Raw genomic sequence first — 27,796 nt, 5'->3', positions numbered from 1 at the left:
TTCAGGTGTCTAGCACAAAATTCAATGCTACCTGCAAGTTATTCAGTAACCAGAGTGCTTCATCAGTGCAAGTTATTAGTTAACTTCTTACTTACTGTCCTAGCACAAGAGCATCAGGTGATTGCTCTTTTGAGGCACTCATTCCAAATCCTGGCTGCACAATTCACATGCCTACTGCATACGCAGTCTGGATTTTAAAAGATAAAAGCAATAGGATATACTTGCAGCTCTGTAACAGTGGGAATTAAAAGCATAAATCCTATCACCGTGTACAGGAGATGTGTAACTTAGTCCCTGTTAAGTGTGTGGAAAATTTGAACTAATCAAGCCATCACTGGGAGGTACAATTTGCGGGGGGGCCACTCAGTATAAAACGTGTTAGGACTTTTCAGGTTCATTCTCTCTTCTATGCATTTTAGACTTTTTGCCTTACTTTGACCCTATCCAGCTATTTAAAGGATGTTAAGTGCTTTGTTCATTGCAATTCACAGTCCATAGCTCCTATCCTTTCTTTCATCTCTGAAGAGAAAGACAAGAAAAAAAAAAGGGGAGGGGGGAAGGAAGCTTCTCTGTCCTCTGTACGGTCACGTGGCCAATGTTAATGCTTTTTACAGAAATATCTCACCTGGGATGTTTTACTTGTTCCCCTTCGACTGATGTTATTAAAGGTCTTTGGAGATACTTTTGTTTCATCCTTCTGTTCTAGTTTAGCAAGGGTGATGACATACCAACTGAAATGTCTGGAGGCTTGTTAGCAAAAACCCTGTCACTGGGAGGGATCAAAGTGTTTTTGTGCTGAGTCCCTAGGGCACTGATCCTGGCAATACAGCTGGACTCAGATGCAGTCTCCACATGGTCTAACATGACAAGCAGCTGGATCCTCAAGCTGACAGACAGGGTGTTGTTTTCTCAGGATGAATAGCATTTCCCAAAACCAAGGGGTGAAATGAGCACCATTGACAGAAAACCTTACTTAATTTATTTTGGGATATAAGGGAAAAAAATACTACTTCTTTCATCTTACTGAGAAGAAGAAACTGGTTCTTTTCTCTGCAAAAAACCAGACTGAGGACCTGAGCAAACTCATCACTGCACATCAAATTTTTGAACAACAGGGGAGTTGGGAACAATTCACTTCAATGACGCCAGCCCTCTGTGTTGATAAGTAATGGTTTTAAGCTGAAAATAAGCCTAACACTGACTGTCACATGTATATGTAATCATTGCAGTCTAGCTGGAGGACGATTCACAAACGCAAGCTGGCTGTACATCAGTAATCAAATAATTGACTGGCTGACAACTGAGACCAGTATTTGGCTTGATGCCCCTGACTAGACGGGAAATGACATTTCCTGCGTCTTGATAAAGCAGATGTCACTTGGTCCCTCCAGCAAAATACATGGCACCAGGGGCATCTTTAGTAAAGGTTCCTTCCCACACATGCAATATTGGTCAGTTAAAAAATATCCCCCTCCTCCTGCAGTCTTATGAGGCAGTAGCTTTTAACAGGCTGAAAATTTAGGGGAAAAATTTATACAACAGATACACCTTCATAGCTGACTAGGAGTGCTGACTGTTGCAGTGCTGCTTTCCCTAGCTGGTGTTTCTGCTCTCATTTAGGTTGTGCCCTTCCCTGAGGACGCACTCCCTGCTGCACAGAAATGCAGCACTTTCTCAAGAAAGCAGGCATACGGCAGGGGCTCACGAGTTCAGAGTGAGTTGTGAGTTAGCTACATCTCGGGCATGCTCTAGTCCTGAGCAAGTTGTTTTGCTGTCTGTCTCAGTTTCCATTAATTTAACCTACAAGGTTTCATTCTTTTTGTGGTTTGCAGGTGCGGAAATAGTAACAGTTAGTAAAAGCACGTGGTTGACGTTTTCCAGTTTGACCCTGTATTTGTGAATAATACGTGCCTTTCTCTGGCCGTTTACTGCATAGATGTGGATTTCACTTAAAACCCTAAGCCATCTTGCACGTTGTTTACTTTGTTGCCCAGCACTTCAGAAAGTCGCATGGAAGGTAGAGTCGGCTTCTCTGGCGGTAGCCAGAAATGTGGAGGAAGCAATGTGCAGTATGTGCAAGCACCAGACTCTTCTGTTCCTATGATTACTTTTCAGTTGGTTTAATTCCCTGGAACAGCTCACCTCAAAATCACATGAACACCAGCAAGGAAGGAAAGAGCAAAGGTGAAGAAGGGATAGGGGGTCAACTGCAATCCCAGCCAGCACCTGCCTCTGCAAATGTGAGTTCGGGCTCCCAGTAGACCTCTATTTACAGCCTTTCCCAGGGGGAAGGGGAGGTAGTTTAGTTCTGGCCCTCTGGGAGAAATAACAGTACTGCCATCTTGCCAGAGCTCAGCGCTGCCAGTCTGTTTTGCCAAGAAGCATTTGGGACTGCAGAATAGATGCTCCCTTGATTAAATATGAAGAATTTGCATTACCAGATTACTCCACTAATCCGTCCGGCTCCACGTTCTGTCCCTGACAGCAGCCAGCACAGGTTCTTCAGAGACTGGAGTGAAGTCCTCATTATAGACAATTTTACAGCTAATAAAATTCTAAAAGCCTGTATGCAGACAAATCCCTGCAGTTTTCGCATTAAGAGTTTGCATGAGTTAAAGCTGAGAGCTGACCATAGGATTTGGCCTAGCAGAAAATGTCAAGCCCCCATTACCCTCAGAGCTTATGCTGCTATTAAACAATGAAAACACAGAAGCATAACTAGAGTTATCTGCACAGTAACAAAGGACTGTCCTTAAAGAACATAGCCTTTAGAATTACATTTAGAAGGAAGAAGAGTATACCTTCCCATGGCTGCCTTTTCCTACCCACCCCAAGTGCAGATGTCTGAAAGCATCTCTCCAGGATGGGTGCTGCATGCAGGATTCCAGATGCAAAACCTAACCCCTGTGTAATTCGTCAGACTGGTTATGGCGCTTGGTATGCTGCAAGGATAGCCAAGCTGAACTTAAGGAGGCAAAAATCAATTCATAAACAATGTTTAGATTTGATAACTGTCCAAACATTTACCGCTTGGGTGAAGATAATTGTACTTGCATGCATTTCTGAAATCTATGGCCAGGGTGAAAATAGGTATCATTCAATAACTCATCTCTCAACGGTAGCTGTAAATATACTGGCTGATCCATAAAGATGGCTTGGATTATTTTTTTGTACTGCTTCCTCCACTAGTTCTTCATTGCCTCCTTTTTCTGTTACTCTCCCCACCTCCCTGGAATTAGTTTTAATTTGCACAATCCCTGTAGTACAGGCATGTCATACATTTATACCACAGCCTGTTACCACCCCACATAATGATTACAAAAGGCTCAAAGTTGTTACAAGCATTAACGCAGGCAAGCAACAACAAACACTGCGAAGGACTGCCTTGGAAGGTGGAGGCAAGGTCTAGGGGGCTTTTCATTCTGGATCAATGGGAGTGATAGAGATTTCTAGGCATGTCTTTGGGCTAGACAATTGTTTAGGCATAGTCTGTAATCAAGGGCTGTATATAGCTCACTTCTGCAGGGCCAGAAGCAACATGAAGCTCTCAGAATATTTAACGAAACTGTGATTCCTTAGTAGGTGAGGTTGGTCCAAGCCAGCTCTGCCCCAGCCTGGCATTGCATCCAATGGCTCTGCCCCCAGCTGTGCTCTTGCCCCCTCCCTTGCACCAGGATTGATGCCCACACAGCTGCATGAAGAGCTTGTTTGGGGAGCTGAAACTAACTGCATAAAACTAGGAAAAAAGCTTCAGGTACATTCAGTTGGTTCAGATCTCATGCCATGACCTTACAAGCAGCAGAAAAAAAAGGAAGGGTGGGAACATAAAATTGGAGTCAAAAGGGATGGAGGAATCAGAGCAGCTCTGTTTTAGACTAGCTTATGCTGCATAGCATTACATTCTCACTTCAGGGCCTTCACTTACACTGCTTTCAGGAGGCAAAGAGACTTCGGCATATACCGGAGTCCCCACACCTCACCACATTAGGGTCCCTCATGCCTCCAGATGTAAACAAAAGTGCACCCTGGAGGGAAGGGTCTGACTCGACTGCAGAACCAGGCTTCTGGTAATACTGAGAAGAGTGAAGGTTTTTGTGGCGGTTGGTGCGCCCAGTCCTGGAGGAGAGGTGTAGTGGGGGATACAGGAAGGCATCTGCACTGTTCTTGCCTGTGTACCCCTAGTCCCTGCAGTTCTCCTTACCTGCATATATCTACTACCCTGGGGATACTTAATTACTGTATAAATGTATTTATAAATTCTCTCCATTACATTTACTGACCTATCCATTAGAGCAATTTGCATCCCATAGTCTGCAGAAACCTGCCGGCCTGTATCACTTAATGATAGTCCACAAGGCAACTGTGGCTCTAGGGCCCAAGTCAGCATAAACTAGTCTTGCCACCAGGCAATTACTAGGGCAGCAGATCTGCCCACTTGGGCTTCTCATTCCCATCCCCATGTCATTTCTTCTTTTGCATGGGGTGCAAGAAAGGAGGTGATGCCGGGGCAAGACCAAGCGGCTGAGCATGGCACAGCTCCATCTGGCTGTGGTACTGGTCTTACACTGCCTGAAAGCAAACGTGAAACAATAGCTTAAGAAACTGGGCATATTGCTGTAGGCTTAAATTTGCTGTCTGAGGATCTCCTGCTCCTCTGAAAACATTGTCTAAGGGTTCACAGAACAGAGGAGGCTGTAACACCATGGCATTACGCTATCCTGTGTGTATCAGAGCTGCTTCAAAGAGGAGGAGAACAACTGCCATCTGACACAATACAATCAGACCTCTGGCTGCTCCTCCATGCCTTTGGGATTTAAGGTCTTTTTCTTTTTTTTAACCTTCAGTCCTCCTACAAACCTAATCTATCTCTTATCCTACACAAGCATGTAAAGGTTAAGCTTGAGTGACACAAAGTTCATAGAGAGGCAAGCATCTATTATTACTTCTAAGCACCAAGTCAACTTGCTTCTCTACTATCCTTGTGTTAACGTTTCACCTTTGTTTAACACAAAAGAGTTCTGCAAGGCAGCACAAAACACGTGGTGGGAGCAAGGAGGGTATGTTGAAGCAGGTGTATTCAGTGCTTGCCTCTTGGACGGTGTGTGAGGTACAAGTAAAATGTTGCATCTTTTCATACATTAACATGATTTGCAGTGGTACAAGTGACTACGTGGGAAACAAAATAATTGGAGGGGGAAATACAGAGATGTGGCCCTTACCTGCTCCTCTCTAACCTGCAGGCTGATGAACAGCGATTGCACAGTGTTGTATTACTGCCTGGAGTCTGCCTAAATCCTGGATTAAACAATCATGGACTGGACTGCTGACTCCACTACATTCCTGTGCCGCCCGGTGCCACAGATATCCATCCTGTTGTCACTTCTGTTTAATAATAAAAGCCATTCTGCTTTATATTGTGCTACATGCAAAAAAAACAACAGTAGAAGAACATTGTGGGTGCAAAGTCAACTGGTCAAAGGTTAGGAAATGGCAGGTTTAAGATTTTCTGCCCCCCTTCCACTTACAATACAGCCTTTAATTACAAGGCCACATGCTATTTTTTCTGATGAAACCCTGTGCCTCACTCAGTGCAATAGATGGTGCCAATGCACAGCTGTGCAATATATTGTTTCATTCCCTTCACCTACCATCTAGTTCCAGGCTCTGCTTAACTGTACACTAACCGAATCCCTTCCCTCTGTATAAAATAATTTATCTCTTCATGGACTCTCCTGTGGTGCTCCTCAATATGCCACTTGAATGCTTCAGAAGCAGAAGTTAATTTATCTTTAAATTAGAGATGAGTTTATATTGCCTCCATTTTAGAGATGGGAAGCTGATGAAGTGAGGCTGCACTTACAAAGCACAGCAACTCACCAAAATATGCCCTCGCACCCCATTTCCTCCAGTCGTCCATCCAGGCAGCCACGCTGGAGCACACGCCTGTCTCAAGGTCTGCACGCAGGGGTGGGTGTCCACCCCCAGAAACGGGGCTGTGAGAAGGCAGGCACCTCCACTGCATCTCTCCGACGTGGGGCCGCAACACAGCACATGCAGCCACCACTGCCATGCACTTCTGGTTTATGCATTAACCAGTGAGACGAAATTAAAAAGCCAGCAGATATTTCTCAAGAGTCACACAAATAGGTCCCAGATTTTTAGAGGACTTTTACTTCAGCAATGTCAAATATAGCCACCCTTGGTCTTATGTACAACCATTACTGCTCAGCATTTTGGCGTGGGGTTGTAAAATCTCCAGGGTCTCCAGTCAGGGAACTAAGGAGCACAGTCAAAGCCTGTGCTGCTAGATTTTGTCTGCTGCTATATTTAGTCCAGCATTTTTCCAAATGGAGGGGCATCCACACATAAAGTACAGGATCTTTAGAACGGGCCAGACACTTCTAAGTGACTTGGAGTCTACAGCACAACAAGTAAGAGTAATAGGTCCATCGTTCCCCCAAAGGAGAGCGTTTGCATGCTTGTGCAGAACAGCCCTGCAGACACGTCACAGCAAGACATAAATCCCCGCAAGCAGCTCCGTGGCCACGGCGGCACAGGTTATCGGTGCTCTGGAGTCCGGACAACCACCAACAGCACCTCGGTTCACAGCAAAGAGCTCTCAGTAATGACTTGGCCATGCGGTAACTAGATGAGCAGCAGAAAACACCCACCCCCGCTGGAGGAGGATTCGTAGATGTTTGCTGGTGTCTGAGGCATGGCAAGGCTAGAACTGTGGGTCCCCTGCCAAGCAAGCATCCCCTTCCCGTTTGTCCTGATAGCCATGAGCACTCCCCCTTGCTCTCCCAGGGCTCACCCCTTTCAATGCTATCCCCTCCAACCAAGCCTGACTCTGACTCTTCCCCATGCTGTCTCTTTTTTCTAGCTGTAGCAGAAATAAAAAGCATCTGTTTAGTTACGCAGAGTGGAACTTGTTTTATGCATTTCCCAGGCCTTTCATTAGTACGCCTGTCTCACAATGTTTATTTTGTTCACCCCAAGGACTTGGAAGAGCTGCCTTCCCTTTCAGATTTTTGAATATCCTTTATTCATTTTTTGTTTTGTCTGCCTGCATCTCCTCCCTGAAAGTGCTGACCAGTCACTTTGTCACATTAGTTTTCCTGGACCCGGTGTTCTTCCAGCGCTGTTTTTTTACTTTACCCTCAGATCTCAGAGCAATCTCTCATAGCCTCACTGACTCCTTTGTATCATCTGAATTTTTCATTTACAGTGAAATTGTCTTCAACAATACTGTAATTATTGTTGCATTTATAATCTAACCCGCTTTCACCTTCCGAGGTAGCAGTCCGGGTGCTGTATTTGCTGCCCACGGGGATTCACTCCCCGGGTGGCTGTGTTTATTGGAATATTTTGCTTCAGCCATCATTATTGCTTCCTTGCCACGGTCAGAGAGAGACTTTAGGGAGGACTCCTTGCACTGAACGACCGTCGCCTTTCGTTTTCAAGCCTCTGAGATTTCAGGGGCTCCTGTACAGCCAGGAGGTATTGCTGTACTTAAAGCCATCACCTCTTAAATAGCACCAAATTAAAACAGCTTGTGCTTGTTATACCCATAGTTCTCTCCACTCTCAATCAAAAAGCAAAAGGTACATTTTTAAGATCTGCTCCTTTTCCTGAGAGCCTGTCAGGTGATGTTTGTGCTGGAGTGAGGACTCACTGTAATAATCTTTTTTTGGCAGTGTTTACTGCACAACTCGACTGGTTCCTACCCCAACAATGTGTGTGATCTGACAGCTCTTTCCTTTCTACCGTTCCTCTCCCATCTCTAATGAGTTTTGTCCTCTCAGTCCCTGCAAGCCAATCTCAAGCTTTCCACCCCTTTCCATCCCCCTGTTCCCAGGTTTCATTGCCTGTTTGTGAGCAGCGGAGGGGCCACTGCCGGCTCCCTCTCCACGGGAGTGCTCCCCAGCTCATTCTGTCCAGCATGTAGTGAATTTGTCATTTAGCGTTGCTTTTTTCCTCTCCCTTTTAACTTCCCGTACCCCTAAAACGAATGTTTGGGCACATTTTCATATTTCTCAGATTTGAATTTTTTTCTTTTTCAAATGAAAGAAACATATACTTACCATACTGCTGAAGTGAGACACCCCCCCTGCACTGCATCACTCAAACCCAAAACATGCAGCTATCAAGCTTCCCAAAATAAGCCAGAATGCCCAATGAGGGAATTACCTTCCCTTTGCTCACAGTTTCTTTTCACTCCATAAACCAGCCCGTTCCCTCTCAGTCCCCAGCTGCTCCCAAGCCAGCTGCACCGGTGGCGTGGCTGGACCCGTGGCGCGTTTCTGGGCATGTGGTTTGCCATGCAGCCAGCAGCTGGGCATGCAGCCGGGCACGCAGCCCGGCACAGGTGGGACAACAGGGCTCTGCTTGCCTGCGGGCGAAGGGAGAGGAGGACTAAGTTCTGCTGATACGGGCATACGCAGAGAGGAGAAGAGAGAGAGGAGGCAACCTCTGCAGGAAGGAAGAGAGAGGAAGGATTTAAGGGCAAGAGGCAGTTTTGGAAGGAAATAAAAAATAAAGCCCGCTCCTAATTTCTAGACAGTGCCATTCCCATCTCCCTCCAATTATCACCTATCACAGCAACTAATAATTTCATCAGATCACTCAGAAGGGGGAAAGGATGGAAAGCTAGAAAAGCAACAGCTTGAATCCTGAGAAAAAGGCTCTGCTTATAACCTGGCGCTTCTCTCACATCGCTGCTGCCTGCCGCTAGTGCTTTAAGATAGTAATAACCTTCCCCGCATCTGTTTATGTGGAAACTGTCTAATCCAGTCACTTCATCACAAGGAACAGGCTGTGGCACTCCCACCCGCTCCAGCATGAACCTTTTGCCTTCCTCCTTCACGTGGCAGCAGCAGGATCTCAAAGTATTCACTTAGTCCTCAATTCTCTACCCAGGTCTCAAAAGTCATATTTCACTGTATCAAATACTAAATGTGGGATGACATTTAATTTTCAGCACAGGTTATATACCATTCCAGAACAGCGATCTATAGATCTAACACTCTGATATGTGCTATATACCTGTACGGCATATAACCGTGCATTTAGAGAAATACCATGGACTTACCATCCAGCTATTTAAAATGAATTAAAAGCAGCCTCAGTTTTCACATCTGCTCCCAAATCTCCTCGCCAATTTGCAACATCAGTTTTCTTTAGCCATTTTTTTTCCCCCTTCTCGCACATATCACCTTTCTTGGTGTACAAGAGATGCAAGATAACAAATTAAAACTGACTACTCAGGGAGAAGCTGTGTGCGTGATCATTCTCACATGTGCCTGGCACTGGCTGGCCTCCCTTTTGATGGGACACAGCCCCCACAATATTGTTTGGGGCTCACCTCACCATGTCTGCTACATTTTAAAACTTCAGAATCCAAACAGAAACCAAACTTCAACTTAGCTTAAAAAATGTAAGCCCACTCCAGGGGTGCAGTTGATCTATAGCTTCGAGTCTCTTAGTGCATATGCCCTCCCCTCCTCCCCCAAAGACAAATCTTAACTTTTCTGGCCTCGGACTCCCAAGCTCTGTTGATTTACACAGAGGTGTCTGAGGAACTTGTGATGGTCAGCTCTTGCATGTTTTTTTCTGCTCCTGAGCGGCTGTACTAATGGTTTGAGCCCTTACAAAGAGCACCAGAGCAGCTGTACTTGGGTCACATCAAAGGTCCAGCAAGTCCAGTACCTCATCTTTAACAGGAGGCAATAGCAGATGCTCATTATAAGCTGCTATCAGTTTACATTAATATGCCAGGCTGCACAAATCACAGCTGAAGCCTCTGACTCATCATCTATCTCGGAGTTAGCTGCCCTTGTTACAACCCTCACTCCTGCTTTTGGGAGTAGATGTGGTGGAGAGAAGGTAATCAGTTTAGCTGCAGCTATATATAAGGAAAAGTGAACCAGAGCCTATAGACTCTTCCACATGTTTTAAGTGTGACCTCTTCCTTTTCAGTGAGAAATTGAGCCGAGCCTCCAAATTGCTACAGATATCTGCCTAGCCTCATTCTCTTGCTCCTGACACCAAAAATGAAAGTATTTCTTCTAAAGCTTTTATGTATTGTAGATTCACCTGGAAAAAGAATATGTCTCTGACTGTGTAAAATAAACAGTAGAATTAAGAAACAGGGGTTTTTTTACCTTTGTCAGTCTGAGCATGTAGGTACTACTTGCAGTAATAAAAGCTGGAAAATTCTTAGATCAAGGTAATATTTAAATTGGAAGACATCCCTTAAAGTTATCCCCTTTAGAATACAGTTTTACACATTTGAAGGGCTATTAAATCCCACACAAATCCTCATGGATTGTTGCTGGTGGGAAAGGCCATGGATGTACAGCTTCTTGTAGGAACAGGCATTTTCATTTGGAAATGCAGCTGGACAGATAAAGTTTGGATCAATGTTGCCTTGTATTAGATCACCTGGTAAATTTGCTTTGTTTAATGGGCTTGCATGTGTTTAAATAATTTACAAACTACTCTGTTGCCTGATGAAGTATTGGGAAGTACAGAGGCAAGTAATGAGAGTTACTTCTTTCGGAAGGAAGGATATGTAGGAAGAGACAATGGACAAAATCTGACCTTCACAATACTGGTATGGTGTAAGAATAGCTTAGTTGCTAGCAGATGGCAGAACAGGTTAATATTTTGACTTTAAACTCATGAACTTTATGGGCAAGTAGTGTATCTTTAGCACTGGGCCTGAAATAATCACTGCTTTGCTCTTACTTAGTCTGGACTTTGGAAGACTATAGGGAAACAACACTAGTCAAAATTTGAATGCAGTACTAGATAGAAAAATGAGGTTTCAGTTAAAATGATATTTTCACAGAAAGTACCCAGCCTCTTGCAATTTTTTTTTTGCATTGTCAAAATACTGAATGCTTGGACAGCAGCAAAACTCTCAGTTTATCTCTGAAAACTATTCCTTTCCCTTCCCTCCTCTCCTAGACAGAAAAGACCCATATTTTTTCTTGCATGGAACCTAGTTTCCTAGCCAAGCCCACTAGTAAATCAAAAATTTTTACTGCTTTTGCATGTGTGTAAATAACTATGCAAAGTAATGAAGATAGGGGCTGTGGGACCTCTGTGTACTCTGGTTTTTTCAAACCCATTATCCTCCATGGTTACAGCATTTTTCTTCTCTATACTCCTTATGCCTTCTTTTTGCTACACTGTAAACATAAAAAAAAAAAATCCTTGAAGGCAAAATTCATAACAACAACGGGTTGGAACTACTGCCAGCTTTTAAAAACCATTGTTTAATTGAAAAGTTATAAAGTAAAAGCAAGTACATGAATTGTTGAAATTGTCTGCATGAAACATTTATAGTGAAAAACTCCATTCCATAAAGATAGATGGAAAGACATCTTTTATGCAAAAATGAAACAATTTATTTGCCTGCAAAGCTGACATCTTGTAAGCGTGCCTCTGGAGAACAAACTGGAGCACAGAGCTGCAGAAAAATGCAAACCCTACTTGCCAAAGCATTCCTGCATCCCCATGAGTGACCTAAGGGAGGGGATGGGGAGCCAAAGGTGGCACTGAGATGTAATGAATTAACCTGCCTTCTCCCATGTGAAGAAGTGTAAATAAAAATCAAAGGGATCTTTATTCCACTGACAATATGGTATGCAAGGTCACATGGCCTAATATTTTAAGAGGATTAGAGCTAAATCTCTGCAAACTTTGAAATGGCCCAACCAAGCCTGTGAGCTTTTCAATTTAAATGGGTGCACAGCATGACTTCTACGATCAGCTGGAATTTGGCAGGGTGAGATGGAGTGAAGTGGACTCTGAAACAATTCAGTCCTGCAGTGATTGGTTTTACAGGGTGTCTGTTAATTTGGAGCTGTGCAGGAGGTGGAAACAAGACGGGTCACCAAAAGAGCTCGACACATAATTATGAACAAAGTTTGTGGAAAAAGGAAAAAAATCCATTATATTTATTAATCACCAAATTAGGAACACCATTTCTGTAGTTTTGCTTCATTTCTAGGAGAACTGCAAACACCAGGGTCTAACTGGAGCATCACAAACCACTTAAACAGCACCTCCACCCCTCTCAAAAGCCATAGTTCTCTGAAAATATGCAAAGCATACAGGAGAAAGCTCTGCTCTGGACAGTGAAGAACAGCCTTTTACCAAAACATCTCTATTTGAACCTCAGATGTTACCATGTGCAAGATGCATGTGGAGTAAATCTATTCACCAGATGGGGAAAATTGCTAATTGTCCAGCAGAATCTAGCCACCAGCTGGCAGGCAGCTATCATCACGCAAACAAGAAGCAATCCCAATAACCACACATAAAAATAGTATAACAACATGCATTCGACCTGAACCATCAATTGTCTTTAGGGGCACAGCTGACAAAAAAAAAAAAAAAAAAAGCATCTGCTCTGAAATCAGAGTGTGCGAATTCATGTGCTTGTGTTTTAGGAGTATTGCAAAACTCTTCCACGCTAAAAGCAGTGGTAGCAAAGCAGCTGGGGAGATACATTCCCTCTAATGCTAATGGCTGCCCTTTGGAACTCAGATTTGATCCTCCACATATGGAGAGATGTGAACATTTGCTTCCCAGAGTAGTGTCCCAGATAAGTACTTCTCAAATATTTGTGCCAATACAGTACCTGCAGTTACCTAGGAATTGAACTGCTGCTGCTCTGCCAGAAAGTTCGGAAAGATACAACAATTTTGGTGTGAGTGCAGAACGCTTCTAGACCTTAAGAAAATTTTTATTTTCTGAAAAAAATGAGAACAACTTAAATTATTTATGGAAAAGAGCTGCAAAGAAGCAGCTGATGAATTCTGGTTAGCTCTGTACCTTTTATCCTTTCATGTGGAAGTGCTGATGCAGAGACGCAGCATTTCCTTTCCTTTGCCACAGCCAGTGGTTTTTTTACAGCTCTGTCATGTCCACTTTCTTCTAGCCTTCCTGTTGCTTCTACTAAATGAATTAATGAGATAGCCAAGAGGCCGTTGGGTGAAATGGAAAACTGCAGGAGAGAGAGTGAATTTTTCAGGAGAAAATGTAAGGAGTTTTTAACCAACCACAAGACCCACTCAGAAGGCAATGTTCAGCATGTGTGGACTGAGGCTCTCTCAGTAACCCTTAAGACAACAACAAAAAGTGCTGCTTCAAAAGTTTTTTCTTTTCAATGTTACTCAGTGGCAGTGTGTTCCCAGAGGCTTCCCTGGCAAAGCACGTTGGAGGCAGCAGGACCGAGAAGCTGCTGGGTGGGCTCAGCGTTCTCCAGCTGCCGTGCATTAGGTCAGACTCTCCCCTCTACACCTGTGTGTCCCTGAGAGGTCAAAACAGAAGTCTTGGGGGGGGTTAAGTTAAAAAACAAAACCAAAAAACACTCAAGAAAACAGCATTTTTAGAAGGCACAGCCAAGTAAGCAACATTCTACGTAATAACCCAGTTTTAAGCACCTATCTGAAGATCTTAATTAGCCTATTCTGCTGTTAATTTCACATATCCCCTCTTTGCCTTCAGTATCTTTATAGAACAATTTGCAGGCAACTGCATCTATGCTTAAACCCGTATCCATCTAGGCAGGATATGATTATGATTATTTATGATTAGTCCTCCAAGCATTCCCAGTTGATCAGCATAAGAACACTGAGAAATTAACCCCCTGCACTCCTGTCCCTAAGTAACCCACTGCACCCCTCTAAAGTAATAAATATTTTTTCCCAACAAATCTTTCATGGGTTATTTTTCCTTTTCTGATATACTCTTGTTAGGAGTTTTACAGAACATTCTCAACAATGTTTTTATTTGAAAGAACATCTTTATCTTTTTATTCTTAGATATTCTTGGGACAAAATGCCAGTTTGCAGTTTGGGGCCAGTGTTTTTTTACCTGTTCCTGTCCCAGGTAAGGTGCCCCAGGACCGTGCCTGTCAGTGTAACGAAGTGGTGGCTGCTGCCAGAGCCCTCAAGACTGGAACGGGCACTGACACAGTGACGGTGGGATGCCCCATCGGTTCACCCAGCTGTCCCCCTGTGGGCCCAGGAGAGCACCCTGTCCCCCATCCTGGGCCTCCCGGCCACAGCTTGGACCCCTGTGGTATGGTCAGAAGAACAGGTTTGGCTTATTTGAGCAGAGCTGACCATCAGGTACCCCCTAGGCAGCACTGCTCACAGGATTTGAGCACCTTTTTATCCCCTGTCCCATTTTTGATCCTCCTTTCTGCCACCCTCATACCTCCCTTTGCCTACCGCAGCTTCTTCCCAAATAAACAGCAGCCCTTTTTTTCCCACGGGTGCCAGTTTTGCTACGTCTATACCCAAAGAATTACTGATACGGTTACCTAGGTGCTGGTGGCCTTGCAGGACTATGGCCAGGAAGGTCCCCAGCAGTCCCCAGCTCAGTTATCTCTGAAGCCTGGCCGTTTCTCACATAAGTCCCTCTTAGCCACCTGTGAAATCCAGCCATCCCTCGTGGTGCTATCTCTAACTTCTGTCAGCTCCTCACGCGGTCATCTGTCACAGCCAGCAATTTCTCATGTCATGTCCCGTCCTTTTCCGCTGAACATCCTGCTCGGTTGGCTTAACAGCAGGGCAGGACCCAGCCAGAGGTGCAGACATTTGCCTGCAGCCTGAAATATCAGGTGAGGAGACCCAGCATCCAAGTCACTTCTCTTTTCCAAAGTAAAATGTCCTTTTGTGCACAAAAGATACTGTAAACTCTTGTCCAGCGTTTCTTGACCAATCCTTCCCCAGAGGCTGCTCTGAAGGCATGCTGCAGCGCAGGGCTGTACATTTGGCAATCTGTTTTCAAGCCTAACTATTTTCCTATACCTAGTGCTTGAGGTTTTTTCTGGCTTCTGATTCATTGCTCCTTTTTCTGGGCTGTAACTGAGGTGGTACACTACACTCTTTGGAAGAGTTACTTTCTACCAACAAGCCTAACAGCAATGTGCTTGTGTGTAACGCAACATGTGAAAATAGGAGGCCCTTCAGATCTTGAACATAACATACCTATGGAGCGGTCTGGCTGAAGTTTAGCTGCTCAGTGAGATGGGTATAAAGTGAAGTTTTGTGTTACAGGTAAACTGGTTGAACAGATACTGAAAATGCAATCCCTGATTTTCTCTCTGTTTTTGCAATTTCTCCCCCTTGCATCATCACTGGTTGTTCATCTGACCCCACAGCAGGCTGTCGCAAGAGGGAAAATACAACAGCATAGACAGCAACTCACTAATGCAAGCTTAGTTTAGGCTGCAGGCTCAATCCATTTTTGACTCGAATCACAGTCAGAGACGCCTCTTCAAAGTAAATGAAATCTGGAACACTCAGACTTCTGCACCCACGCTAACAGCCATGTGCAAAGCCAGTGGAGAAGACAACTATCCCAGACGTGTATGACCTCTCTCACCAAATGGGACACTGAGGTGGTACTTCCATAACCTCCAGTTCTTCATGCATGGCCCCTGTTGCTAGATTACTTATTTTTTTGTGGAAAACAGATGTGACATTATGTTTCCCAGCTTAGTTTTGCTTTTCCATAACCAAGGAAAAACTGGCTTCCTTCCAGATTTCTCTGGAGTTACCTCAAAAATTAAAGCATTGGGGGGAAAAAACAATAATTTTTGAAAGGTCCTGAGATACATATTTGACTTAGAACTATAAATATCTTTGTTGGATAGCACAACAAAATAGCATCTGAAAGAAGCCAATATATTTTCAACATCGAAGAGGCAGAATACTTTTTACTAAAATTACGATGTATTGACTTTGCTGCCATTGCGTCCCTTCATTCATAAGCATTTGAAGCCCTTGCCTCTGCTGTGGATGCCCAGACAGTATCCTTATAGAGCAGAAAAGATTTTCTTTTATAAATTTACGTGATATCAACATAATCCCACCTAACAAAATGCACGGGGAGGAAAATAAAGGCTGTGAAATTAGCTTCTCTGGGGTTAGAAGTGCATTATGGGTAGCAATTAGAAAATGCCTGCACTAACCATCAACCAAGTGAGTAGATTTAGCACATCACAGAAATTAATGAGTCTGCATGTAAAAGTTGATAGCAATTCTTTCCTCAAAACTACCTCCTTGCTTGCAGCACAGCAAATGCAATTTAACTTCTTGAGGCAACAGAGACAGTTCTCACTGAAATGGAGAGAGCGATGAATGCAAATGCCATGGTCCCTAATGCAAGGAATGCAATAGGGCCTCTGCCCTAACTTGCTCTGCCTTCCTTCAGCTTCACTTCTCTGGCCAAGGGGCTCCTAGCTGCACTCCTGCGTGTTTTATATGCTATGCTCCTAGCAAGATACCTATTTGCTGAAACACTTGATCCTTTCATGCGGTGGTTCTCCCTCCCCATCCTCCTAGTGACATTTCTAGGTAAGGTCTTTCTTTACTAAAAAAAACCCAAGCAAAATAAAGTTTGGGGAGAACTAGCAAAGGGAATTGTCGTGGTTTAGCCTCAGTCAGCAACCAAGCACTACACAGCTGCTTGCTCACCTTCACCCTCCGGTGGGATGGGGGAGAGAATCTGAAGAGCAAATGTAAGAAAACACATGGGTTGAGATAAGAACAGATTAATAATTGAAATTATTATTATTAATAATAATAATAATAAATTATTGTAATGAAAAGGAAAACAATGAGAGAGAGAGAGAGGAACAAAACCGAGGAAAAGAAAACAAGTGATGCAACCACTCACCTCCCACTGACCAACACCCAGCCCATCCCTGAGCAGTGATCGCTGCCCCCTGGCCAACTCCCCCCAGTTTCTATACTGAGCATGATGTCATATGGTATGGAATAGCCCTTTGGCCAGTTTGGATCAGCTGTCCTGGCTGTGCCCCCTCCCAGCTTCTTGTGCCCCTGGCACAGCATGGGAAACTGAAAAGTCCTTGACCAGTGTAAGTATTACTTAGCAACAACTAAAACGTCAGCGTGTTTTCAACATTATTCTCATACTAAATCAAAAACACAGCATTATATCAGCTACTAGAAAGAAAATTAACTCTATCCCAGCTGCAACCCCGACAGGCATGAAAACAGCTGAAAAATAAGACAAAGCACAGCCTGGACTTGTGTCATTGAGATTCCCATGCTGGTTTATTTCCAGCCAATATCAAAGTTCCCCAGGCCACATTCACATGCTAGAGATGGTCCACCTGAAATAAACAGCCCATCTCCTCACTTAGAAGCTGCCACAGGCCTAGAGAACAATCAACCACAAGGGAGTGAAATAAAATGATGAGAAGAGGGTAGGGATCATAACACTAATAGAAACACTGAACCAAGGCAAAGCAGAGGAGTCTGGAGCACCATCACCTCTTTGAGAGGAACCTGAAGGGAGAGGGCTAGCAACTTCTAAGGGAACAACTTCTGTTTGGATGCTCAACACAGGCTGGGACTTGAAGTAGGTCCCTGACACAAAGCAACTGCATTTCAAGCTGCTTTCCTCTAATCAGACAGTTGGCCATCTTTCTTGGTAGAAAGAAGAAGCTGAGGAGTGGCAAAAAGGACTAATACAGAGAAAATGAAGACAGAAATGAAACACCTGTAAGACTGTTATTTGTTGTACTGCAAAAAGGACACAATCTTTTTTCCTACCTCCCATGAAACAGACAACTGTCTGGGGAATAAGAAAATTTCATCGTAATAATACGCAGGTCTTGACTGAGGAGTTACAAGGTCAAGAATTTGCCTTAAGAGTGATGAGTGGAGAATTGATCTGAATAGAAATGTTTAAGTACGTTTAAGAATTAAGATTCGTTAAAGGAAATCCCTCCTTTGCTTTCTCATTCCATTATGTCCGACGTCACTGTAGTTCTGTCATGAGAGGACATGTTTCTAAGGGTCCTTTTCCACAGGGACTCACTTTCTTTCCCAGGGTGGTCTTTTCTCATCAATCACTCCCAGCCTCTTTTCTCTCTCCTCTAAATGTCTTGCTCGGACTGATTGGCTTCACCCTTCCTGAACAGTGGCTCCCTCAGCTCACGCTGCGTTCACACCTTTCCCCATATCCTGCAGCCTGCACAACTATGCCTTGCCGCTCCAATCACTCAAATACTTCACATGCACAGCAGTTGTCTTTCTGCAGAGTGACACCCAACTGCATCATGCAGAACCGAACCATGAAATCCAGGAATTAAACATGATATACTGCAAGAGAGTTATTAGAAGAGGGCTGCATGTTCATCCAAAATAGGACTGATCACAGTAATGTACCATTCAAACAAGGACAGGTGATGGCAGAGCTATGTGCACCAAACATATTGTCATGGGGATTGGAGACCCCGCTCATTAAAAGTCCTACTACTCAATTTAAAGAACAGTTGAGTAGCTTTCTTCGCCTCTGACGGAGTCTGCTGCTTGTCTGCCAGCTGTCATATTGTCCCTATCTGAGGGAGCTTTTACACTTGGAGCTCATAAAATATACTTCTGATGAGCTCTCTTTGCCTTTATAACGAGACAGATTATACTATGCTGAAGATATTTTCAGACACATTCTCAAGGAAAAAATAAATCCAATACTCCAGAGAGAAGCTTCACCTTAAAACTGAAGCTGCATAAATGGTGCATATCTTTTCCCCAAAACTACGTAGTGCAGTTCTGCAGCAGAGTTCATTGAGGTCTTTACCAGTTGATTTTGCCTCCATAGTTATGAGAGGGGTGTATGTATTTTGCTTAAGAGCAGAAAAAGCGTTAGCCCTTTCCCCCCGCCTGTAGTACATAAATGCTCTATGCAGAACATGTACCCTTAGTAGAACGGGAAAGGTTTGTGAGTCCTCAGTACACCAGAATCTCATCACCAAAATACACACCTCATGTGTCTTTACAAGCCATGAAACACGTCACTCATTAAAACTGTGTGTGATTTTGCCAAAACCAGTGGAGGGATGAAATTATTAAATTATTTGTTACTCAGTAGCTATGGTGGGACAACTATACCTATTTTTTAACATCTCCCCACATGGATGATACTCAAGGGGAAAAAAGTATATTCCAATGTAAACAAGCACAAATTTCATCAGTCTAAAAACCTACACAAACAATAGCACTCACTTCAGCTACATCTCACATAAAGGGGGAGCTCATCCAAAAGTTGGTCCCAGATTTGTAGAGTGCTCCATGCAGATGGCAAGATACGCCTACAAAGCTATTGAGGTCTACAGAGGAAGGCCACATCAAATCATGCATCCATACATTCCTCCAAGCAACCCCACAGGCAATGCCTAAGTAACTGCTGCGTTAACTCACTCTCAGGAAAATCATGAAGACCACAACCACACATCAGGAGAAGGGGAATAAAGTATCTTCTGCTGCCTCTTCCAACTGTGTGGACTAGTACATGCCAATCAGAGAACAAAAAACAGAGCAAGGGGGTCTTCTATCAAAGCATTCTCCAAACAAGGTTAAAGTTACAAATGCAGAAAAGAGCAAGAAAATTACTGTGTTACAATTATTTACAACCATGCTGAGAAGAAAAGCAGACTGTCAGTGCTATTTGTACTATTAAATCATTGCCTAAAGCATATCTATTGTATTATTACAATGAGGAACCCAGGAAGCTCCTTTCCCAGTCATGTGCCTTGTTCTCTGGATAAAGAGTCACACTTGCCCAAAAAATCTTATTTCTTTGTGCAACAGGAGAGGCAGAATATTACCCCCAAAACAGTTTGTTTGTTGCGGTGCTCTTGCAAGCGGCAGGCATTTGAAGTCACTGACTCTTCAAAAATGCACTACACCCAGGCATCTGATCTCCTGGGTGGATGCTATCACAACTATGCAATTGTGTAAAGTTGAGGTGGCATTCAAAGCATCAACACTTTTAGAAAGATTTGCCAGAGTACCTGTGTTTTACACAGAACACAGCGCTACTGACAAACATGAAGAGCAGGTACGTCAGGGAAGCTGGCCACAAAACTCTCACATCTTTAGCTCGTGACCACATTTAGGTGGGAGATGGCTGCTGACGTGCTTTGAACTGTCGGAATGGCAGAAGCTCTGTGCGTGTGCAGAGCAAGTTTCATCACTGGAGCTGCATTTGAGTTCTCAAATTCCCAGGTCAGGGTACAGGCCCAGAGTGCCTTCTGACCACAGAAACACACTGGTAAACAGCTGCAAAAAGTGATTTATCTGGACAATCAGGGAAATGTATCCTAAGGTCATGATGTTAAATTTGGATGCAGCACTGGGGAACTTTAAACAAGAAAATGTAACTGACTACAATTTTCCAGGTGCAGAACAGGGCAGGCTTTAGGCAGGACTTTTTTCTACTCTTAGGAACAAAAGTCCTTTTGTGGACTTGGGTTCTTGTCATTTAGTTATCTGGTCCCATATAAAACATGGTATGTTTGACATTCCTTCACCCCTTCCAGTGCCTTGGAGAGGATCCACAAGCAGATCACACGTCAAAGATTACCTTGCATTTGCCCACCCAAGCCTTCCTGGCTGAATGGTGCAGACAGGCAGACAGCTGGGTCTTCACCTTCTAAAAAGAAGCAGTAGACTTTTAATAGCTGACAGGCCATTTGCTGGGGCTCACTTCTTTGCATTGCTGTACTATTTTGTACTTTGAAGCTTTTTGTAGACCTGAATGAAAAGGAAAGTAAATGAAACTGCTGTAGTCCCACTGCTATGTGCTGGAAATGGACAATGTTCAGCAATCCAGTTGAGCAGAAAAAGCTGTCAGAGGTTTTAGTTAGGTTTTAGTTAGTTTTCTATTAGCATTTCCAAAGGCTTTACCATGGAGGGGTAGAACCTGTTGGAGAAAGTCCTGTGCAATGGACAGTGCTGATATTCCCTGTGAACCACTGGTCTGTAGATGCAAGAGGGTCAAATGAATAAGGGAATTTTAGTCATATATATATAAAATATATATACACACACACATATATATGATCCATACATGTATTTGGTTATATCCCAGTTCCATGTAAGGTGATAACGAGCCTGACGCGCTCTTTCCCTCCAGATAACCTGGTCTTCACATAAACAAAAGGCACATGCGTGGGGCAAACAGGAGCCAGAGCTTGCTCCAAGAGGCAATCAAGAAGCAACTATTGTCTCTTTTTTTCTCCAAATCGAGTTTTAGAAGACTATTCATAATCAGTTTATTCACATAAGTGTCTGTTTCGTCACTCAGATTCCAGTCATCTGTCATACAATGCTAAATTACTGTCTCCTGGAAAGGAAAGTTGTTTTGAAGAAATTCACAATAAAGGCAAGGCTGTTGATCTACATAGGCAGAAAGACATATCATGCCAAGTTTTATTTATGTATGTTTTTGTTTTTTCGCTGTTTTGTCAAGCGCCCTGCAGCACAGTTCAGTGATAGCGGGTAGTGTTTGAATGAGTGGGTACAGGATGTCAAACTGAGTGTACAAGAATGAAAGCATTGGCCTCGACTATGGAAGGTCTGGTTGATTTAAAAGCTAATTCAATGAAACAAGCCTTCACTCAGCCGGTTTGCTGAAAGTGTGCAAGCAGACTTTTTTTCTTCTTCTTTTTTCCTTCCTGTCTTTTGAATGTGTGTTGCAGGGCTCAGGCATCTGTTCACAGGCTTTCTCTTTCTTACCACAGAGAAAAAGCTTCGCACCTGCCTGAAAGATGGAGTTAGGACACCACGCCATTCTAATTAGTTATGAAAGAATTTTCTTGCTTCCCTTTGGTTCTGGGCATGCCTTTTTTTGCTTCACTCACGCCTCTTAAACCTCCCTCAGCTACATCACCTCAGGACACTCACAGCCTGGTACAGCAAGATGTGAGATGCTCAGCATTTGCCTCTGATCAGTGCTGGTCCTCTGTGAGCTGGCTGCTGTGCAGTGGGGAGGATGGGGCGGGCATGAGGCAGGGACGGGAACTCTGGCTGCTCGGGGATGGAGCTGATCACCTCCTCATTAGCCTTGTTTCCAGTCCACTGGCCTGCAGAATGACAGTCTGGAGGTCACTTGCTGGTCTGGATCTCCAGCTGGGCTCGTCGTGACACCTAGTCGGGAGCTGGGGCTGTCTCATCCTGTTATAATTGGATCAGTCTTCCGGCTTGTCTGGGCAATGGAGAAGTTCTGCAACATTTTCATGTATATTCTGATACCGTATGTACTTATCTTGTCACAACTAAAGTGACTTAGTCACATAAGAAGAAAGGAAAAGAATAAATCCTTCAGATCCTGCAGGATAAAAATGGCCTTCTTGAATCAATCTTCATCTGACGGTAGTGTAATTATGGATTATTTACCAAGATCCAGTCTCCTACTCAGAGCACAAAAATTGCCAAGGTGCCTGGCGCTAGTAAATTAGATAAAACACAGGGTGATTTGTCATTGTTACAGATCATTAGTTCTTTTCATGTTTAAACTTGCCCTTTGCAAAGATAGACTTTTTTTGGGTGTCTGGAAGATACAATATGCTTCAATCATGACTCAACTGGTATGTTAATCATTGCACTGGATTGATTCTGCCCTCTCCCAGAAAACAGCATTAAAAGCTTTATAAAGTGAGAGCAAAGCAAGCAAGCCACAAATGGACAAATAAGCCTTTGCCAATAGAGAGACTGTAAGGTCAGGAACTTTATCAGCAGCCACAATGTGAAAGTTACTGCTCTTTCACCTGTTCCTGTGACCAACACTGTCCCCATCCTCTGTTCCCCAGGTATTTAAGAAAAGAGATCTCTTAATGGGAGATATGTGAAACTCCTGGAGGTCTGATAGAACTGTCTGAACTGGACCACTTGGAAGTGATGGCATCCTAAAATCCTTTTCCTTGCAGGTGGGAAAGTGTTACTGTGCTGCCCTCTAATGCTCACAGCCTTGCATTCACTCACAGATGGGGAGGTTTAAGGTTAGTGCCACTGAATAGGCAAAATACCTCTTTTTTTGTCTGCTCTCATCACATAAAATTGGAAAAGCAAGGCTTTACACTAAATTCAGTGTTGCTTTTCCTATGCAATCACACTTGTTATTACGCAGTGAAAGCATGAATTACTGAGCGCTTTGGGGCTGTAATCCAATTTGTGGATATTTCATTTAAAGTGTGCCATGAGTGAATTGTCCCACAGTGATGTATTGATAGGCCCTAGGCTGGTACTGTCACTGAGAGGTAAAATAAGGCAACTCAGCACAACTGGAAAAAATAGGGGAACTTTTCTTGAACAAAATCATGATAGACATGTTAGGTTCCTGTTCCTTTAAATTTCAGAGCGTATAAAAATGATGTTCCCTCATGTTTTATATCTTGCAGAACCATTTCACAGGATCACTTAATCTTTTTCAGGAGCTTCCCTACCCTGGCTTTCTTATTGTTCTCCTTCTGCATCACCTAAAACCCTGTCAAAACTTAAAACCACTATCCTAATCCAAGATTGACCTGAGCTTGTGCTTTCATACATCCTGTTTTGCACTTAAATAGATGCCAGCAGCTCCCCCTCCTCTTCTTCCTTGCAAAGAGGTGCAGAAAAGGGGGGAGGATTGGGGCAGGAGCTCCAGCTTAAGGCTCAGCAGCATTCAGCCCCCTTCTAGCTTCAAAACTTGACCTTGGAGCCTGAGAGCTGCGGCAGTGGCAGTAGCCAGACGATTACTACCAGAGTGGGGGCAGGAGGAGGAAGAGGAGGGAGGGAAGGGATGCAAGCAGGGAAACCCGTCCACAGAAACCCAGTGAGGGCCAGGATCTAAACTAGCTTGTCAAGCTGCATAAATATTAATTGTATCGTTTAAGCCGACATTCTGCCCCATCTGCAGAGTTTCACTGTAAGAGGTTTCTCTAATAGGGCATGATGTCTCCAAGCGCCTTTTATTAATAATTAAAACGTTGTGTCTCGAATTACTACCCGGTTCATGGAAGATAACGCTGTGTTGGCAGTGTCAGGCAGGGCTGATCCTAGTGCATAATGCCGAGGTGAAGGGGTTAGGTATGCAGCCTTCTGCCTTTCTCCTCATTATTTACATTTCAGTGCTTCCTAAAAGGCATGAGATCATGCCCTTCTTGTGCTAGGCTCTTGCTCCACACCTCTTTTCCCCATCTGCAAAATGACAATGCTTTCATTTGTCAAGCACTTTGAGGCCTACCCATGAAAAGCATCATGTATGAGCTGGCCTGAAAAAGGACTTGTGTGCCCACGAGCTTTTTTGTTAGAATATACCAGTGAGCTTATTAAATGCTAGTACCAACAAATGTTGCCTTGACTGTGTCCTTAGACTGTCACAGGCAAGCTCTCTCCAGGCACATAGTAAGAGGTCGTTCTGGAAAAAGAAAATACACGTTAAGGAAAGAAAATACACATTTAGGAATTCCTTTCTGCCAAGGAGGGACAGGAGGCAAACGCAGCACAGTGATTCAGCAGCGCTTCAGCTAGGAGTGCTGAAGAGCACTAACAAGACTCAAGCGGTGATGGTGGAGCAGTGTCAGTGCCATGGACTGGTCAGAAAGGTGGAAGGGTAAAGCACCAACTCATCGTATGGCTTGTAGCACACAGGAATGCATGTGTGACCAGCAACAACCCTCCTTCAGGGATCTTAGCCATAGGGAGCAGGAGAAGAGTAGTAATTAAGGGAGAAGATGCAATCAATCCAGATACAAAATATTTTAATTGCAAGTTTGTCCTTTTTTTCCTTTGGAGATGAATTTACATCTGGCAACAGGCATAAAAGTCTGTACAAAGGCAGGTCCATGGCTACAGGTCTGCCACAACGATAAAGTGCAGGGAATGAAGTAGAAATGGCACAGACAGGACTGAGCCCACACAATGCAAAACAGAACCTGGCACAAAGATGTCTAAGGAAATGATGATCCAAGAATTATGGTTAACATGGTGTAATCCATACTGTATCAAGATTATGTGTTTAGCTCTGGATGTGGTGAAGCTAGAGTGACCAGGACTCTGCTGGGTTGTGGCATTAGAGTCCATCCAAGTTCACAGTGACTTTTCTCTGGCCAGCTGGGATGTTCCTGGATCACCCTCTGCTCTGTTTTTGATCCAAAATGAGCAGAGCAACTGAATTTGTGAGCACCTGCAACTGGGCCCATACTTAGAGGTCTCAGTGTTTACATCAGTGCAAGCAGGTCTTGCATCTAGTTGTGTTTGAAATTCCTTGAGGCAGAAATCTCTGTTTGTGTTTAGAATGGTGTAAAAGGGTTTCAGAACTGGGCTCACATAATTTGCAAAACAACGTCTTCCACTTTTTTAATTACTATACAGATTTACTTTACATGTGGGGGGAACAAAAAACACTGATGGCAGTTGAAGTTGCCAACACCAGTTTGAGTGATCTACCAGATTTCTCCAGATGTGGAAAGCTACTTGTTCTCATCTGCTCTAGCCATAAGATTACATTAATTCTAAACAGGACCTGGACGCCAGATTTATTAGTCGACAAATCTGGAAGAAGAAAAAGAAATCCCTAAGAAACAGATGCTGATGAGATTGTTTAGAAAAAGGTTTGTTTAGTGTTAAAAAGCAGACAGTGCAACAAGGCACTCACATGTATGGAGGTTAACCTTTTTGGTAACTATTTTAGCACCCATCGCCTTCTTCACTTTCCTTTTGTGCTCCTTTTGTCATTGTTTTCTAATTCCATGTTCTCAGGATAGCTGGTTCACAGGAGGCTTTTAATCTTTTGGCTAGGTGTTGTAATTATTTGAAAACAAATTAGATAGCTAAACTGAGGGACAAGAGAATTAAGAGACATGTCTGAGGTCACACGATAGGTTAATGGCTAATCACAGTTTGAATCCAGGAACTTCTAGTTATTAGACTTTTGTTGCAATTGACTGTGTTGTCTCCTGAAACTCTAGAGTGCTATAATATCACTTGAAAATTGATGTAAGGGTTGCATAGGTGAAAATTAAAACTGTGGTCAGGAGAAAAAAATTGAGTTATCGGGAATCACTAAAACAAGCATCCAACACTGATCACTTCTTAAACAAACAGACTGGACTCTGCTGAGATATATTTGATACCCCCAAAACAATTAATCAGCTCTCAGAAGTGGCAAGTGTCAGTAATAATATCTTACCTGTGGATCACTGAATACCCAGTGAAGACTGTGCTTGTGATAAAAATCTTCCTTCTTTTTGTTTCCTTGGTGGAATATGCTGGCACTTACTGCTCTGCTGCGAATGTTATGTGGGAGAAATTCTGGAAGAAGGCAGAGTACTGCTCTCCTTCACCTGTTTCCTTCCAATTAAACCTCCATGGATTTATGTCTTAATAAAACAGCAGTTATACTTTTTTTTTTCAATTCATCTTTGCTGTTAAAAACCACTATTCCAAATATAATAGGTATTGTCTGCAATTGCTTAAATTGGGCATAAACATTTATTGCCTCCCTAGCTAACAAATGCAACCTTGCTGTTCATAAGAATAAGGAAAATTCTACTCAAGGTCAAGTGACCTGATGTTTTCAGGCAGCCTCATTACCCACATTAGCACTGTAGAAGATGAGGCAGAACATCTGGTAGTGCCATAAAAATGATAGAAATGTATTATTTGCTTTAGCTCTTCATGACGACATTGAGCCTGTGCTCACATTTTGGGTCAATGTTCTGAAGAACTGCTAGAGTCTCAGTGTTTAAGGTTTAGCTCAAAAGGTTCCTTGGTCTCTGCAATACCCTATGTCTGAAACAAAATCATGGGGATACCGAAACTGGCATCTCTTGCTGCTTGCCAGCACTATTGGATTTCAGGCAGAGATGACTTAACCAATCTGATATGCATTTTGTCTCATGCATCTGACACCTGGGAGGTGTTTATTGGAGAGCTATCAGTATTCTTCTGTCATCATGTCTATCAATGAAGTTTACTCCCCACAACGAGAATGAGTTACAAAACTGGAAGAAGAGAGGATGCTTGGCAGCATGACAATTTCTGCGCTCCTCTATTGCTGCCCTCTGATGAGTTTCTGCCCCAGTGGCTTTGCAGTATGCCTTTCAGACTCTTTGGAGGGCAAGGAAGGGCAGCAGCATCTCACCAACCCCTGCAGGAGGAACCTCTCTAGCTCATTCGAGGTGCACGAGTGGAATTTACTCAGCTCCTTGGTTTTTTGCCTGACTCCAATCCTAACAAGAGTAGTTCTGGGTCTATTTTGCATCAGTGGGTTATGATCACACACTGACAGCTGAAAGACATTGCTTTCTGGCTTTGCATTCCTCCTGAAGTCTGACACGTCTGAGGTGTGGAAGGAGGGAAGTGCAAGATCTGGCTCTCCAGCTCCTTGTCATATGGAAACGTTGCTGTTCAGAGTATCTTTAGTACAGAACTTAGAGGAGCTTCCCCTCCCTTTGAGGCAGGGGAACACTGCAGAAGCGTGGTGCTGGGCTGAAAAGCTGCCTGAAATACATGTACAGCATGGTCCATCTACACAGTATGACTGCTTTGTATCCCATTAGCACTCCTGTTCATTTCAGTACAGTGCCAATGTCTCTATTCAGCATTCAGGAATGCCTGCTGCAGGTGCTATGATTGTCAAAAGCTGGACCTTTTGTGATAAAAAGATCCCAGAAACCCAGTCACTCCCAGAAGCTCCAGAATTAAGGTAATGAAAACAGAAGGATATCTACCAAAGGGTTGCTGTGGTGTATGCTGTGTTGGTCTGGACCTGTGATGTAGAAGATAGCCAGGAAAACAGGGAAGAGCCTGGTGGGGAAGTGTCAGACTCCCCCATGAAACTGGTCCTCTTCCACTCCCACCCATTCCTTCCTGACCTGCATGTTTTCAGCTAAAGTGTTTCATCCTCCAGTGAAAATATTTCAGCCTCAGTTATCATACTGCTGCGGCCAGGGATAATAAACACAAGCTCTACACAC

This window comes from Ciconia boyciana, chromosome 2, assembly GCF_034638445.1.
Source record: "Ciconia boyciana chromosome 2, ASM3463844v1, whole genome shotgun sequence".
NCBI lineage: Eukaryota > Metazoa > Chordata > Aves > Ciconiiformes > Ciconiidae > Ciconia > Ciconia boyciana.
Note: the sequence above shows the minus strand (reverse complement) of the source record.